The sequence below is a fragment of the Manis pentadactyla genome, chromosome 5 (genome assembly GCF_030020395.1).
Source record: "Manis pentadactyla isolate mManPen7 chromosome 5, mManPen7.hap1, whole genome shotgun sequence".
NCBI lineage: Eukaryota > Metazoa > Chordata > Mammalia > Pholidota > Manidae > Manis > Manis pentadactyla.
Window position 1 is genome coordinate 153145924 of NC_080023.1, and position 16194 is coordinate 153162117.

The 16194-nt window shown below is 45.4% G+C and overlaps 1 protein-coding gene across 2 annotated transcripts in view; it reads left to right on the forward strand.

Annotated features, from left to right (window-relative positions):
- Positions 1 to 9195: 9195 nt before the first annotated feature.
- HCK (HCK proto-oncogene, Src family tyrosine kinase) overlaps positions 9196 to 16194 on the forward strand; it is a 34085-nt gene continuing 27086 nt past the window's right edge. Inside the window, exons 1-2 of one of the 2 annotated variants that reach the window (XM_036924732.2) lie at positions 9196 to 9498; positions 12901 to 13146. The gene's annotated coding sequence lies outside the window, so the exon portion shown is untranslated. The remainder of the gene's footprint in view (positions 9499 to 12900; positions 13147 to 16194) is intronic. The other variant, XM_036924731.2, reaches the window with a different exon arrangement.

Sequence of the window (16194 nt, forward strand, 5' to 3'; positions counted from 1 at the left end):
TGGGGGCTGGGAAAGGACCAGGTGTAAAGAAGACATTCAAATAAATAATGAGCCACAGCCCAATAGAAAAATAGGCAAATTATTTGTACAGTTCACAGAAAATACAAATGACTGTGACAAGATGTTCACCCTCACTCATAATAAGAGAAATGCAAATGAATACTACATTGAGAAACCATTTTCAATTACCAGATTGGCAATTGGAAAGTTTGTTAATTTACAACGTAGGTGTAGTGTGAGGAAACAGACGCTCTCACATATTGTGGGTGGAAGAGTAAGTTGGTATAAACCTATTTAACAGTATTTTAAATGCATGGACCCATTAATGCAACAATTCCACTGCCAGAAATTTCTCCTACATTTATACTCACAGAAGTGGAAAGGATAGATGTGCAAGGAAAAATCATTGCAGCTTCTTTTCTAATAAGAAGCGATTAGAAATAAGCCAAATGTTCAGTGATAGGGAACTACTTAAACTGCAGCTGACACAGACAATAGAACACCATGCAGCCATAAATAAGGACGAAGTAGCTCCCCACGTACCAATGTGGAATTATTTCCGAGATAAAGTAGGGTGGGAGTGAGAAAGAAGATGAGGAAAAATGTATTTTGCATTGTGTTGTCTTTTTGTTTAAAGTGGGGGATGTCTTTGTATATATACCTGGAATTGTTTTCTGGAAAGATATACAAAACAGATCATAGTTGTTGCCTCTGAGCAGAAGGGGCATATGGCTGTATAATAAGGAGGGAAGGAAACTTTCTCTTCATGATGTATATTTACATATTGTGCCACAAATAGGAATTACAGAAAAGCAATTTAAAAAAAATCGCTATCGTGATATTTATCATACTCTATTAACACTATCTGCTTTCATGTCAGGTCCCCTCACCTCCACCCCTAACACACACACACATGTTTCAAGGGGAAGAGGATAGCTGGTTCTGACTCATTCCTATACTCCCTCAGCCCCACACAGCACCCAGCACAAAGCAAGTGCTCAGAACATTTGAATACACATTCATGATGATTACCTTCTCTGAGAAGACCCCAATTAATCACCCCACCAGGTATTCCTGCACTTGCGTAGACCATTCCCATGTGGACTAGGGATGACCTGTGTGGCCAGTGTGATGTTTCACCTTGCTCTCCTAGATCACTTGCTCAGGGGGAAGCCAGCCACGGAGTCATGAGCACACTCAGGCGGCCTTATGGAGAGGTTCAGATGGGGAGCAATTGGGGCCTCCAGCCAACAGTCCTGTGAGTGAGTCATCTTGGAAATGGATCCTCAGGCCCAGTCAGTCCTTCAGATGAATGCAGACCTGGCTGACCTTGACTGCAGGCTTGTGAGAGACAGCAAGCCAGAACCACTGAGCTGAACTGGGTCCTAGATTCCTGACCCACAGAAACTGTGAGATAATAACTGTTTATAATGTTAAGCTGCTCAGTTTTGGGTAATTTGTTACAAAGCAGTGTACAACAAATTCAATCAGTAAGCATTTACTGTGTATCAATTCTGTGGAGAATGCAAGAGAAAAAGACATGGTCCCACCCTCAGGGGAGCAGGCCAGTTATTGAGCACTTACTATATACCTCGCCCTGTACTGAATGCTGACTCATAGATTGTTGGCAATTAAAATACATTGTAGGACAAAAGGGAACTTTCTGGATGGAAATGTATATCTTAATAGGGTTGAAGTTACATAGATGTATGTGCATCTGTAAAAATTCAGTAAACGAACACTTAATCTTACGCACTTTGCTTTAATGTAAATTTTACATTAAACATACTGTAAACAAACATTGCACTCTGGTTAATATGTACGCTGAAGTAATCTACTTTTAAGTACATTTTAAAAAGATGGTTTGATGGACAAGCTGGATAGACATGTGATAAAGCAAGCAGAATGTTAATGGTAGAATGTAGGTGTGAGTAAAGGGGTTTTATTATAAAAATCTTTCAATTTTTCTGTATGTTTGGAAGGTTTCATAAGAAAGTGTTTGGGGAAAAGGACCCTCAACCATACATACTAATGCTCTCGTTTGTTATTATTTTAATTACACAAATAAAAAGTCTAGTTTGAAAACAGAAAAAAAAAATTTTTTTTTAATAGAGAAAAGGTTACCATCTCTTTCTGTCTGATCCTAACGTCCCTCTCCTTCAGTAACAACCTCTGGTCCTGTCAGCTGTGTAGTTTCCAGACCTTTCTCTATGCATTTACATACATATATAAGTGAATACAAATCCGCGGTATTTTTTTTAATGAATGTACTCTGTAAACTATACTGTAAATATGTTTGGAGGATCTTTCTGTGTTAATTCATGCACATCGTCTCAGTTCTAAATTGCTGAGTAGGACAGGTCTTCTAGTTCAAGATGAAACAGAAGGAAAATTGGAATTGCTAGGAAGCCAACCCATTGTCGGAGTTCCCAGGCCCGGGTGCGCCCCGCCCCCGCCCCTCAGAGGACCTGCCTGGGCTCGGGTGCACCGAGACCCAGGAGGAAGTCCGCTAAACGCTTCCTCTTTTCTTGCCTAGCGGGGCCACTGGGGGATGGGAGGAGGGTTGTGAAACGGTTCCCTACCCCCCTAGGGGGACCCGCCAGCTGGAGGTGGCCATGCAGCTGGGGGCAGAAAAACAACTCCACGGGCTCCCCCCAGCACTCCCACTCCTCCCAGTCCCCCCACACCCCTGAGCAGGTCAGCTGTCTCTAGGAGAGTACCTGGTGTAGATAATTTTCCAAGACACCCACAGGCCAGTCTCCAGGGTCTCCCACAGAAAGCCCCAGGTCCTTATCAGTTGTGGCTGCCATCTGCAGCCTCATCTTCCACCTGTCTATGCCAAGGCTTCAGGCACCAAGAATGCAGAAGTGTTTGTGGTTCGTCAGACAGCCCCGACTGTTCCTCCTTCAGGCCAAGTCAGGCTGTCCCTCCTGTCCAGAATATCTTTTGCCATGATCTTGTACTAGCATCCTTTAAACTTCAACCCATCACCTCCTCCAAGAAGTCCTCCTCGATGCACCCCAGGCTGAACCAGTGTCCCTCCTACTTAGTCCCACAATATCATGGACCTATCTCTCTCTCTATCACAGCATTTTCCACTCTGTAAGTTATTGGTTGAAGTTTTTGTCTCCCTAATTGGATTGGACATTGCTTGAAGGCCAAGATTATCTTGTCCATTTTTGTGTGTGTGCTCCCAGCCCCTGGCAGAGAGGCACATAGTAAGCCCCTAATAAATATTAACAGAATTAGTCAAAGAATGAAGTGTTTGGATCTCAATACTGTCATTTACTGACTGCTCATAACTTTGAGCTTCAGTTTCTTCATCTTTAAAATTGGCACGTGAATAGTACCTGCATGGAACTTGCAAAAAAGTAGGAGACAGGCGATAAACAGATTAACAAAAAAATATGTACTGTAGTGCCTGGTGTAACAAGTCCTCTGGAGAAAAATAAGTCAGGCAGTGGTGGGAGGGGGCAGGGGGGCAGAGTGGCTACAAAAGTTGGGGGATGGAGGAGCTTTTTAGGAAAGAGGTCAAGGACCTGCTGGGGGCTGTTGTTTCTCAAGGGCTAGTCTTCTCAGATTTTTCATCCAAATCTCTTGGGAAATGAGGGCAGCAGTGACCACTTGCTTGGGAGGGAGCAGCTGTAAAATGAACACTGACTGCTTTGCAAATAAAAGGGGAAATATCTGAGCCCTGAAATAATAATTGTGGCTCTCTTCCCCATCCCCACTCCTATTTTGAATGTAGAACAATCAACACTGGTCCCAAAGAATTTGAAATACGAAATGCAAATGCTCCTGGAAATAGGCAATATGTTTTTGAAAGAGCCAGCATCTGACCCACTGTAAAGTGAAGTCTGCATTGTTCCCTAGCTCCTGCCTTCCCTCCAGGACTGAGCCCTGCGTCAGGTCCTCTGGTCAGCATCACTCTCTCTACTTCTCAGTTTTCAGGGCACATTTACTGAGTTTGTGTAGTCATCACAATCACAGCCTCTGGAGGCTCAAGGATGTGGGTTTGAATCCCAGTTCTGCCAATTTCTGGCTGTGTGACCTTGAGCAAGTGTCTTTACCTCTCTGAACCACCCATTTACAATCCTATCTATCTCACAGAGATTAAATGAGATGATGTGAGAGAGGGTGCAATGAATGATAAGAGCTCTTTACGCAAGAATTTGATGACCTGGTTGAGGTAGGTACCTTATCATTCCACTCTGCAGATGAGAAAACCAAGTCATGGCTAGTCAGAGGCAGGCTGTCCAGCCTCAGTGCCTTTGTGTACTTCATTCCCCCACTGTCCAGTGCACACCCAGAACCTTTCTTGACTTTTTTCATCCTCTAAATATCCTACCCACCCTCAATTCTCTTTTGTCCATGAAGTCTCTGATTTTTTTTAATGGACTTTATTTTTGAATAGTTAATATATTCAGGTGGTTCAGAATTTAAAAGATCAAAGGAGACACTAGGACCAATAAGTTTCCCTTCCTCCTCTGTCACCCAGCTACACAATTCCCCTCAGTAGAAGAAACCACTGGGATTGTTTCTTATGTGCGTCCTTTATGACTCAGCTCAGCCATGTGCTGGTAAATTCCCACACTTTTGTTCTTTCTTCCCACACAAATGGTAAAATACAATATAAGCTATTGTACACCTTGCTTCCCCCTGCCACATATCCACCTGTTTCCTGTTAGTACATAAGGAGTTTCTTCATTAAAAAATTTTTTTATTGAATTATTATTCACATAGCACACATTCAGCCATTTATAATGTACTATTCAGTGACTTTTAGTATATTTACAGAGTTGTACAGCCATAACCACAATTAATTTTAGGATATGATTATTTCACCCACCTCCCACCAAAACCCCCACACCCATTAGCAGTCACTCCTTATTTTTTTCTCAACCCTCAGCTCTGGCAACCGTTAATCTACCTCCTGTTCCTATGGATTTCCCTATTCTGGATGTTTCATGTAAGTGGAATCATATAACATCTGGGCTTTTGTAACTGGCATCTTTCACTTAGCATAATATTTTCACAGTTCATCCATATTCTAGCATATATCAGTACTTCATACCTCTTATTGCCAAATAATATTCCATTATATAGATAACCACATTTTATTTGTCCATCAATGGACATTGGAGTTGTTTCCACTTTTTGCCTAATATGAATAATGCTGCTCTGAAAAATTCATATGCATATTTTTGTGTAGACATATTTTCAGTTCTTTTGGGTATATACCTAGGTGTTCAAGTGCTGGGTCATATGGTAACTCTGTGTTTAACATTTTGAGGAACTGCCACACTGTTTTTCAAAATGACAGCACCATTTTACATTCCCACCAGCAATAGATGAGGGTTCTAATTTTCTTCATGTCCTCAACACTTGTTATTCTCACTCTTTTGATTATAGCCGTTCTAATGGATGTGAAGTGGCATCTCATTGTGGCTTTGATTTGTATTTCCCTAATAACTAATGACATTAAGTATTTTTCATGTGCTTATTAGCTATTTGTATAGCTTCTTTGGAGAAATCCTATTCATATCTTTTCCTCACTTTTTTATGTTATCTTTTTATTGTTTAGTTGTAAGTGTTATTTATATATTCAGGATACCAGTCCCATATCAGATCTATGATTTGCAAGTACTTTCTCCCATTCTGGAAGTTGTCTTTTCATATTCTTGATTTTGTCATTTGAGGCACAAGTTTTTAGTTTTGATGACGCCCAGTTAATTTTTTCTTTTGTCACTTCATCAAATCTAAGAAGGCTTCACCTAACCAACGGTCATGAAGATTTATTTCTAAGAGTTTTATAGTTTTAGCTCATACACGTAGGATATAATCCATTTTGAGTTATCCAGTTGTCGTGTATGCTGTGAGGTAGGGGTCCAACTTCATTATTTTGCATGTGGATATATAGTCAGTCCAGCAACATTTGCTGAAAAGACTATACTTTCCCCTCATTGAATTGTCTTGGTACCCTTGTTGAAAAACAATTGACCATAAATGTGAAGTTTACTGGACTCTCAATTCTGTTTCTTTGATCTATAGTTCTATCTTTATGCCAATATAACACTATCTTGATTACTGTAGCTATGTAGTAACTTTTGAAATTATGAAGTATCAGTCCTCCAACTTTGTTTTACTTTTTCAAGATTGTCTTGCTTGTTCTGGGTTCTTTGCATTTCCATATGAATTTTAGGATGAGATTATCTATTTTTACAAAAAAAAATCAGGAGTTTGAAAGGGATTATGTTGATCAATTTGGGGAATACTATCATTTAAACAATATTGAGTCTTCCAATCCGTGAAAGGATGTCTTTTCCATGAGGAAGCTTTCCTGTCACAAGAGATGACTTTATTTAGGGCTTAAGTTTCTTTCAAAAACGTTTTCTAGTTTTCAGAGCATGTTGTACTTCTTGTGTTAAATTTATTCCCAAGTATTATATTCTTTTTGGTGATACTGTAAATGAAATTTTCTTAACCTTTTTTTTTCAGATTGTTCATTGCTAGTGTATAGAAATAAAATTGGTTTGTATACATTCCTTTCTTTCTGACAACAGCCTTGACATTCATCTGGGAGTGTCACCCTCCAGCCCGACTTCTTGGCCCCTCAGTTTTCAAGTCCTCTTAGCTTCCAGGAAAGCACCAGGGCGCTTCTGCTGCGAGGAACTTCGCATGGAGTTTGAATAGCGCGGGGCCTGCAGAGCGGAAACTGCTGTTCACAGAACTGCCGGGAAGACCTGGGACCCAGCGCAGGAGAGGGGGTGGGCTAGAGGAGGGGATTGGAATGGCGGGGGAAACCGATCAGAATACTTGAGGAGGCTGCGGGGGCTGGGGGCGCTTAGAGTCCTGCGAGAGGACGAGGGTGGGATTAGGATCCTTGGATAAGAGGGTTACAATCCCTGCAAGGCAGGATTGAAATCTTTGGATGGACCGGATTAGAATGGGAGCGGGGATTAAAATCCTGGGGGAAAGAGATTAGGATCACCATGGGCGGGATTAGAATCCCTGGAGTTCGCGTTATAAATCCTGAGGACTGGGTTAGAATTCTTTGAGGAGAGGAGTTAAAGTCCTTCCGTTGGCTGGATTAGAGTCCTTGGGGGCAGAATGAGAAACTTCCAGTGGGCGAGGTTAAAATTCTTCAGAGGTGGGATTCAACATACTTTGCGGGCGAGTTAGGATCTTGGGCGGGGGAGACGGGGTGTTGGGTTTCCTGGAACAGCGGATTAGAAGAGTTTAGAGTGAGGTCTAATCCTCTTGTTGTCCGGTTTGGCAGTGGGAGGTGGGTTTAGACTACAGTCGGGGAGACTATTTATCTGCCGCACCCCACGCCCCACATACTGCACCCCAAGGCAGCGCGCGCGCCGTCGGGGCTGGGGTGGGTCAGCCGGGCCGAGCAGCGCGTGCAGGCCGAGGTCAGGCTGCCTGTGCCCGTCCGGGTGCAGGCCGCCGGTGGTCGTCGGAGTACAGGCCGGGGTGCAGGTCCTGGGCTCAGGCGACCCTTGGAGGTCAGAGTGAAGGTTGGGGTCCAGGTCCGGGTGTCAGGCCGCCCGTGCAGGTTAGGTGCAGGCCAAGGTGATGCCTCCCGTGCGGGTCCGGGTCCACGCAGGGTCAGGCCGTCCATGTGGATCGGAGTACAGGCCGGGGTGCTGGTCCAGGGCTCGCAGCGCCCCGGCCTGGCCACGGTGCAGGTCTAGTACACGGAGGAGTCCATGGACGCCGAGAGGCAACCCCACGGCCCTAGCCAGGCAGCCGTTCCACCTGGGGCAGCTGCGGGGACCCCGGGTCCTTTATTGGTAGATGGATTTTGACAAAAATGAAAATGATCCAGAATTAGAAAAGATCTGAAAAGAGAGAAATCACTTACGGATGCAACAATAAACTACCAAACTGTGAAGAAGAGATTAAGATGTTTTATGAGGAGCATTTACACTTGGATAATGAGATTCCCCACATTTTGGGTGTCAGTGAATACTTTGATGTAAGAGATGAAGAGGACAAGTGGATCCGATTTTTCATGGAAAAAGAAGAGGTAACTTCTCCTGTGGGGATTTATCCTGCTTTAAGATGGATGAAAAGAACTACGTGAAGGCCACGTGCTTGCTCACTTATGGGAGTATTATTGAGCTTACAATCAGCCAGCTGGCCATTTTGAGGCTCTGGGCGGTACACGGAATTTTTGGTGCAGACAGCATTGTGCTGTTTCCTGGGACCTCGCACACCCACCCCTTCAACCCTTGTGAATGTCCTGAACATGATTAATAGCAGAAAACTATCGTCTCTCCTTGCTTTTAGGTTATAGACTTGAGGCCAGGTGAGCCTTCCTTTGCAAGAGTTTTTGATCAGAATGTTTTAGTGAAAGGAGCTCTAAAACTGATTTTTACATGGAAGCAACTGTGGAAATGTGGACAAATAACATTCATTTTTCTCTAATTAAAGGTCAGTGACTCAGTAGCCCTGTGTTAGCACATGCATTCACCTTTAGCCCTAATGAAAGGTTCATCTCCCCACATGGAACTGCCTAGCTGCTGCATCTGGACAGGATTCTTAGATTGTAGGCAGGTGTCAGTCACTGCCACTCCTGTCTTGTAAGGAGCAATGGTAGATGACAGACGGCCAGAAGACACCTTTCCCCTGAAAACTGGATGAGGAGTGCCAGGGGAGGAGCTCTCCCATTAGGGGGGACACTCACAGATGCTTACTGCCACTTTCTTGTTCAAAAGGAAGTAGCTGTCATAGTTTTATGCTTGTGGCTTGGAGTTTGCTTGCATTCAGGTACATACATACGGTTCATTAAAATCACTCGGTTTAAAAAGGGGGGAGGATCTTTGGAGGAGGGGGTAAGGGTTAGGATCTTTGGGGGACAGGTTAAAATTCTTGGGAGCAGGGCTAGAAGCCTCGAGTGGGCAGTGTGAAAAAAAATCCTTAAACTCTGGGATTAGGATCCTGGGAAGAGGAGACGGGATCCTGGGAGGTGGCAACTGGGATTAAAATCTTGGGGTGGGGAAGTAGTGATTTTACAGCATCTTACTACGCTGATGGACAGTGACTGTGAAGGGGTATGTCGGGGGGGGCTTGGTGAAGGGGGGAGCCTAGTAAACATAATGTTCTTCATGTAATTGTAGATTAATGATACCAAAAAAAAAAATCTTGGGGTGGGGTTAGAATCTTGGGGGCGGGGTTAGCGTCCCTCCAGGCGCGGCTAAGGCGCCCAGATGGCCTGTGGGCGCCCCGCGCGTCCCTGGTTCCAGCAGCCGCACACCGCCGAGGCCTAGAGGCAAGTGGGAGGGACGCGTACAGTGCCGCGCGAGAGGGGCCCAAGAGGACGCGCGGCCCCGAGCCCGTCGGAGCACCGCCCTAGCCTCTTCGTCTCCGAAGTCAGCCCGTCTTCCTTCGGGAGCACGGGCACCCCGGGACCCCGGGGGCTGCTGAGCTGGGGGGGCGCTCAAGCTGCGAGGATCCGGGCTGCCCGCGGGACGAGGAGCGGGCGCCCAGGTGAGTGAGGCAGCCGCGGGAACCCGGCCACCCGCCGGGGAGCTCGGCCTGAGGGTCTTCGGGCTGCGGAGGGAACCCCGGGGTGGGCAGGGCAGTCTGGCGTGCGCCGGGAAGGCTCCGTCGGGGGAGCAGCAGACAGGCGGTGGAATGAGGGGCCGACGCGGAGAGGGTGCGCAGATGAGAGGCGGAATTGCCCAGCTGCGAACTTGGAAAAGCTCGAGGGGAGGGGAAGCTCTCAGGCCGCCCTGGGACTTTATGCTCCGGGCCGCCACTTCTCTGGGCTGTCCAGGTTCCCCTTCTGAAAAATAAAAAAAAGAAAACGAGAAGGAAGGGATGGGGCTTCGCGGAGCCCGGGTGGGGAAGGCCCTTACGGTTCCTGGTTGGGGTGGGTGACAGGTCACGCCAGGTTGGCGGCCGTCGTGGAGTAGGGGACAGCTGGCCTTAGGCGTGACGTGTGAGCCACACCCAAGCGTGTCTGCAGCTGGGTCTGCTGGCTGTGCTCCCTCCTTCTGCTTTGCGGGGCCCTGATCCCCAGCACGTCTAAGTCAAACCCCAGAACCTCCTGGACAGACCACAGGATGTCTGCCCCTTCACTTTTCTCCTTGTGAGCTCTTGGGCAAGTCAGTATCCATCTCTGAATTCGTTTCCTCATCTATCAAACAAGGCTATTCATGCTTTCTTCTAAGGCTGAGGTCATGCATGTGAGAGACTGTTCGCGTAGTGGTTAAGGAAGACGGTTTCTGACAGCAACAGCAACATGCCCACTGGGCCTTGGACAGGGCACTTGGCCTTTCTGTACCTGTTTTCACAACCCTAGGATGGGAAAATAATAATAATGGCTCTCTCACAGGATTATTTTGAATATTAGATTGAATTACTGAAGGAATGCTCTTGGAGCAGTGCCTGACATGGTTACCTGTTAATTGGTACATGTTAACTATTTTTTTTTTGGTATCATTAATATACAATTAGATGAGCAACATTGTGGTTACTAGATTCCCCATGTTAACGATTGACAAAGCCATCAACAGTCCAGCCCAGTGGTCTCAAACTTTAGTAGCACATCAAAATCACCCATAAGTCTTGTCAGAACACAGACTTCTGAGCTCTGACCCCAGAGTTTTTGATTCAATAGGTCTGGTGCAGGACCCTGAGAATTAGCCTTCCCCAGTGAGGCCAATGCTGCTGGTCCAGGAACCTCACTTTGAGAACCACTGGTGTAACTTTTGGCAGACACAAAGACCTCAATAGATATCAGCTACCTAACCCCGTGGCTTTCACTGCACTATCCTTTTCTGGGGGAGGGGGGAAAATACAGAGAAGCAAAGAGAATAATAGACTAAATATCCCAGGAACCCACCATCCAGAATTAACAAATGTTAGCATTTTGTTGTGTTTGCTTCATATTTATTTATAATTTTAAAAATAAAATTACCAAAAGTAACAAAAAAATGGAAGCCTTGCTACCTTCTTTCCCTCCCAGTCCTGTTTTTCTGTCTCCCCAGAGGCAACCAATGTCATGAATTACAGGCCTTCCAGGCTGTACTTTTATAAATGTATTACATACATATGGATGCATTAAACAATATACAGAATTCTTTTATGTGTTTTAAAGACCTACATAAATGCTTTCTAACTGTGAGATTCTTCTGCAGTTTGCTTTCCTCCTGCCTTCTTATCATTAAGCTGTTGGGCTCTAGCCAGGATGAGAAACAGAGGTCTAGGTTAATCTCTAAGCAGAGTGTCCCGTCAGGTGGCCACCCTACTTTCTCATTCCCCTGTTGATGAATATTTGGGTTGTTCACTGAAACAAACAATACTGCTGGGTCCATCATGGATGTGCAGCCGTGACCACATGTGCAGGAGTTTCTTGGAGAAAATGCCAAGAGGCTGGATGACTCTCCAGAGGGGGCATCTGTGACCCTCTCCTTATGTGTGAGAGGATGGTGGGGGCCTGGACGGGTCATCCAGGCAGTGTGGGGCAGAGAGGAGAGAAAAATTTGGTTCCGTTGACCTCCCAGCTCTCTCTACACCTGGGACTGCTTCATCCACTTCATTGTCTATGCCTGCCACTTTCAACAGAAGCATAAATCTTTTTTTTTAAGTTAGATAACAAGCATTTTGGTTTATTTTTATATAGTCTTTTGTGTGCTTTTTATTTAACTTAATTAGTAAAGTGCTGTGTATACAACTTTAATCCTCTGATTTGCTTAGTGTTCCATTGTCATTAAAACATCCCTGAATTTTTAATGGCCACATAATAGTCCACTGTTTTGCTGCACATAATTTGTTCACCTGTCCTAGGGAGTACTTTTATGTGGTTACAATTTCAAAAATATTTTTTGAGGTGAAATTCACATAACATTATAATATGAACCATTTTAAAGTGAACAATCTCGTGACCTTTAGTACATTCACAATGCTGTGCAGCCACTACCTCTATGTAGTTCCCAAAAGAAATACCGTATCCATTAAGCAGTTACTCCCGTTCCTCCATCCCTCCAGTCCTTGGCAACCACTGACCTGCTTTTTGTATCTATGGATTAATTTATTCTGGATATGTCATGCAAATGGAATCATACAATATGTGGCGTTTTGTGTCTGGCTTCTTTCACTTAACAAAATGTTTTCAAGGTTCATCCACGTTGTAGCATGTATCAGTATTGCATTCCCTTTTATGGCTGAATAATATTCACTGTGTGTGTATATATACCACAATGCTTATCTATTCATCTGGAGTTAGAAATTTGGGTTGTTTCCACCTCCTGACTATTGTGAATAGTGATGCTATGAACATGCATGTACATGTATTTGAGTACCTGTTTTCAGTTCTCCTGGGCATATACCTAGGAGTGGAATTGCTGAGCCATGTTTAACATTCTGAGGAATTACCAAATTGTTTTCCACCATTTTGCATTCCCATCAGCAATGTACAAGGGTTCCAATTTCTCCACATCCTCACCAACGTTTGCTATTTTGTTTTTTAAAAAATTATTATTATAGCCATCCTAGTGGGTATGGGAGGCATGACTCTTAATCTCACCTCACTTGGGTTGTTCTCTGGGGGCCCTTACTCCAGAGGGTGAGAAGAAAATTGTCTGCATCTGGGGGAATGGCCAGGGCTTGGACTTTAAACTCTTCTACAAAGTAAGTCCTAGGATGGCACAGACACATCTTCTGTCTCCTAGACCACTATATCTTTAATACCTGGCACCTGGCACATACTAGGGCCTCCAAAATATTGAATGTAGGAATGTTGAACCCTCTCCCCTCCCTTGTGTGAGATGTTTCAACACACAGGTGTATTTCAGTTGGCCCTCCATAGTGATTTTTTTAAATTAACTGCTAACACTTAAAGAGAGCTTACATAAACCTGGATTTCTTTCTTCTTTTGAAAAACAGAATGAGTTGGCAGTCTGGGACTAGAACCTCTGTGTCCCACGCTCCTCTGCTATTCACTCATGTCACCATTGGTGAAGCTGAATAGGGGCTGCCTGTAGACTGCACCTGAGCTATCCAGTTCACACCACCCTTGCTGGGACCACCTTCCTCATGTGGATGAGGAAGCCATTTGAGTTTTCAAACCCTGCCCTCCAATCATGACAAGGCCTCCCTTTTTATAGAAAAGGAACTTCAGGCCCAGAGAGGGTAAGTAACTGTCCGGAAGTTACACAGCAAGTTAGCCTCCAGGCTAATCTGTCTTAGCCTCCACCTTTCTAAACAAACCCACATAGCACTTAGATCTCTACCCTATTTCTCTAATTTCCCCTATCCCAGGACTGGGAGTTTTAGTGTATTTTCAGAGGCATGGGTAATGATGCAGAAAAAAACCTTTTCTTGAATGTAAAATATGCTCTTGCTTGTGGCCAGTGTCTGGGGCCACGCATGCTGTACCTTCTGCATGTTGCTGCCCTGGAGCTTGCTCTAACACACCTGCCTGAGCTCCCACCACTGCCTTGAAATCCTTAGGCCCAGGAGACTTTGGGGCAGCCAGAAGAATACAGGAACCCCTCATCCCTGCCCAAGGAATGAACAGTGACAGAGCATAGGAGACCTGAGTGTGAGTGCCAAGGTTGTGATGCATTGGGCAAATTCCTTCATTCTCTGAGTCTCATTTTCCTCATCTGACAAATGGGAGTAACAAGGCTACTACTTCACAGTTCAGGCAGTACAATTCCCTTGATGTCAACACACAAAAAGCAGATACTCCATATTTTTTATAAACATATATGTCTTAGCTTGAGTTTCCCCAGAAGCAGACCCTGGGAAAGATTTCAAATGCATCTACTATTTAGTCTGTTTGGGAGCAGATCCCAGAAAACCCTTGTAGGGGAGTGAGGAAGCATGATAAAGAGAGAAGGTGGCCAATAAAGGCGTGTTGTCAAGCCAGTCACCACTGTGAGCACCTGGAGCTCCAAGCTGCTGGGGGCTTTGGGAGCCAGTGAACACCTTCCGGCGGTGAGGGAACTGGGATATCTATCCACTTGCTCCCGTAAGTTACTGGTTGAGGGCTGTTCCTGGGCGATGACACTGCCCTACACTCCCACTTGCCAAGCTCATGGGCAGAGCAGGCACCAGCGGCCACAGGGAAATCTCTCAGGGGAAGAGATGCACGTGCTGGCAGTCGGAAGTGCAGTAAGAGTGCTCCCAAATGGTCAAGGGTGGAACTATGGCTGCACATCAACTTCATCTGCTGCAATATCTGTGCAAGTAAATGCAGAGGCTGAGGCTGCCTGGAGGAGGTGGGGGGGGGCGGGCATGGAGGGCCTGTAAAAGGAGTACTCCAAGGGTACCTTAGATTTATCTGTAATGTTTTCATTTTTTAACAAGAATGATGTAGTATTTTACAAGGGGATTAAAGGTCATCTTAAAACCAAAATGCATACCCTCCCAAACAGAAAAGTAACTATAAAAGGGTCAGAGCAGGTGTTATTGCACCTTTGAGGTTTCCTGTCATGGGGAACAAATTTGGGAGTAATTGACATTGGAGCATGATGGGAGGTTAGAAGAGTTGCCCCTGGGGTGAACTGACCACCATGTTCTCTGAAGAGGCCAACCTCCACTCACCTCCTGTGTAGAAGAGACTTTGTTCCTTTCCAAGCAGAGATAAACACAGAGAGCCTTCTCAGTTGAAGCACACATTCATAACTATTGTTTAGGTGGGGGAAACTGGGGCACCCAGGAAACTGAAGGGAACTTCATCCAATTATTCAAGAATATATTGAGCATCTATGGTGTCCTAGTTTTACACACGGATACAACAGTGTACAAAACAACCATTACCCTCATGTCTCCTGCACCCCTGAAACTATTCTATGGAGAGAGAGATAATAAATCCATATGTGATACATTAGGTGTGTTAGTTCAGGTCCTTTGAGAAGCAGACTCTTGGAGAGATTAAATGTGCAAGGAATTTCTTAGCGGGAATGCATGTGGGAGAAAGTAGGAGAGGCTAGGGGAACCAGCAGATCTGACTCCAGGTGACGAAGGGAAGGAAGCAAAGGTGACAGTGCCTTAGATTGCAGTGCACTTCCAAGCTCAGCAAGGCTATCAAGGAGCCCTTTGCCAAAGTTTTTGTCAGAGGCCTGCCCCCGTACCCCTGCTACACTCAGTCATTGGCTGGGGGCAGCCCACGGTACAGTGCTGGACTTCAAAGCACAGCAGCTGGACCACTGGCTAACTCCACTCTCTGCAGCTGGAATCTGAGAGGCCCATCTTCATGGCCGCCGCATCAGGTGGCAGCTAAAGCCATGAATATACCTTGGAAGGGGCTAGAAAGTGATGGGAGTTGGGGGCAGGTATTATTATCTTAACCAGGGTGATGAAGGAAGACCTCTCTGAGAAAGTGCCATCAGCAAAGAGACTGGGCTGAAGTGAAAGAGGCTTTCTGGGTGAAGAACATTCCAGAACGTAGCATGTACAATGACCCTGAGGTGGAAGAGCAGTTGGTGAGTTGTGGAGTAACAAGAGACTTGTGTGGCTGGAATGGAAAAATCAAGGGACGGCTGGTGGGAGACAGGATTGTGAGGTTGAGGGGAGCCCAGGTCATAGAGCCTTGCTAGTCAGAGAGGGGACCTCAGTTTTTATTCCAAAGAAGAGGGGAGCCCCAGGAAGCCTAAGTAAAGGAGAGATGTGACCTGACTTATATTTTTAAAAGACTCATTTGTTTGTAGGGGGCAGAAGGGGGATTCAAAGCCAGCTCTTTCTGATTTCAAATCCTATCTTAAATTCTCCAAACTTCCCTGCCCCTCTGCCTACCTTAGAGATAAAATTATTCTAAGGAGATACACAATTACTGCTGAATTCTGGAGTACGTCAGGTGAGACAATCAAGTGAGGTGACCCAGAGATGAACAATGAACATGCTAAGAATCCACTACCTGTTTGGAACAAGTATCTGGAACACATGCATCTCAGCACTCTGGCCCAGTCAGGCAAAGGACCATAGGCCCCGAGCTGCCCTTCAGTGTGTCAGTTACTCTGTCACTTGATATTGTGTAAACCAAGGCACAACACCTTCTCTGGGGCAGCTGCTCCCACCTGTGTAACAAAGGTCTCTTCAATCCCTTCCTGTTTGCAAAGTCAGAGTTTTGAGCTCTTTGATCAGAAAGAAGCTGAGGGTCAGAAAGGAGAGAGATGGGGAGTCAGGGTGACCCCCAAATGACCATTAGGAATACCAGTCACTTGGGGGTTTGGG